Source organism: Venturia canescens, chromosome 2, assembly GCF_019457755.1.
Source record: "Venturia canescens isolate UGA chromosome 2, ASM1945775v1, whole genome shotgun sequence".
Taxonomy (NCBI): Eukaryota; Metazoa; Arthropoda; class Insecta; order Hymenoptera; family Ichneumonidae; genus Venturia; species Venturia canescens.
The window spans coordinates 20,162,869-20,165,131 of NC_057422.1; positions in this window are offsets into that span (position 1 = coordinate 20,162,869).

Here is a 2,263-nt window from a genome sequence, read left to right on the forward strand (position 1 = left end):
ATTTATGCCCAGATACCGTTTTGTTCAACTGACTGATGATGCGGCACGAACCCTAGATTCTTTCAATTTCTACAGGACTAAATAACGGTGGATTCTGGTGGAGTTATCAATGTTGGATCATCAATTGGACCACTTCATAGCCGTGCTTTCTTTCGGCTTTAAAATACCCCGTCTCTTGTCGGTTAAAGAAATTTTGGTAAACAAATGACAAAGCTTTCGAGGGAAGCAGATCCATACCGAATAACAGTACATTTAGCGAGACTACGAGAATAATTCCGTTTTAGTATCCTGATAGTGGATTCGGCGGGTCAAAAGTGACGGATCGCAAGGTAATTGTAGTTGACAAACGCCGAGCCGGATCCTATATTCAAGAGTAGAAACGTCTGTGCCTGGTAAAAATAGCTTTCGACACTGAATTATTGGGAAGGAAGTTGGTCTCTCCAAAATATATCGGATTTGTGAAACTCGGTTGGAAGTAGAGTCACACGAGACTTTCATTATGGACTCATCGAGGAAAGGCCTGCCATGTGTAATAACCATGGGGGGATCTCGATAATCATAGGAATAGTACCCGTGCAAATGAATGAAGGCTTCTGCCAGCTGGACTCCATGTGCCAATTCGATAGGTTGAAAAATGCCTATTCTATTGGCTTAAAAAATGTCGAACATCTGGTCGAAAAAAAGGCAGAAAAATAGATAAGAGTAGGTTAGATAGCGGAGCAATGAGAGATCAAAAAGTACGTTCCAGAGCTGGTGAGAACGTGAAGATGACACGGTGGCGAGAGAGTACGAGGCTGAGCCATGGGACGAGCGAAACAAGGGATGGGACTTTAGGGGGCGTTGGAGCGGAGAGATGTGGGCACAACCTCGAATCTACTAGCTGGTACGAAACGTCTGCAGCCGGCACCTATAAACGGGACCAAACATAAAATATAGCCGGAGGTTAACGCCCCGCGGCCCAACGACTCGACGCGTTGATGTGTCCTCGTTGGTGTGCACGTCTGAATACATCCGTGAGAATATCTGTAGGGTATCTCCATGTAGTATGTGTTTTAGGGGTGTTGCTCGGTAAATACCTAAATAGCTTTGGCAATTCCCAATACTGGAGCACCTACGAAGATCGTATATATTCACCGGCATCAACTTATCCGTTGATCGTTCACCAGGAATATACTATATCGGTATATAGAGGCGGCCATGGCGTGTTACGCGATTAATTCCACTGATTGGATTTCAATTAGCCTGCTAACGACACGAGCGGGGCCACACATCGAACCGCTATGCTCAGACCAACACCGGTCTCCAATAAAACCAACGTGATTTTCATTATTCTTCGATGAAGAAAGGAGTGCACGCTGCTCGATCATCTGTCACATTTTCAGAATATCAGCAATCGGTGGAACGAAGTGATTATCGAAGTGACATTTTTCGTCTGGAGCAACTCCCTTATGGAAGATTTCTTGAGCTTTTAAAATATTTTTTCCTTCGCGGATGATTATATGCCTAGTATGTCAGTTTGAAATATATGAAGAATAAATCATTATCCGAATATGGTGACGGTTACAGCCATCGATAATTCAAAGATCTATCTTCGAAATAGTCTAAAAGATTTGATGTTTCAGCCGTATTATACAAATAATATTATGGAAATTCCGATGACTAATAAGTGTGAGCTAAATTTCTCGACATTCGAAACAGTGCTTGCCACACTTTTATATTTTATAACTCTTGTTTCTTATAGTTGGGAGAGCCCACGACCAAAACCATGTGCGATAGCAATACGGCCAAGACCGTATAGGGTCGTTAGATTTTATCATTCTGAACCCGACTAGGCGGGTAGGAGCGGTCAAAAGTGTAGCAACTACGTGGGAGGTCATTTCTGCTGTGTCAAAAAAAAATAGGCAGTCGGTGTCATAGCAATACGTCTGATAATTGGAATGTATACAGAGATAGTCATTTAATGACGAAAACATTCATTTTCAGAAATTTTCCGTGTAGCATATAGCCTGAGCGAATTTTAAAAAATGCCAAAGTATTTAGCCGACATGTGTCATAGCAGCCCGAACATTTTTTTTAAAACCTTTTGTATAGCTGCCAGGATTACTGAAAAACTGTTTTCAGAAATTCTTGGTGTCGTCTATACTCCGAAAAACGAAAAAACAGCCTAACGCTTTTCGCTCGTTATGCTGTTTCCCTCCTTACTATATACACCCTACTGATTTAAAATAAACATTTTTCTTTGCCGACTCTATCCAAATTCCCT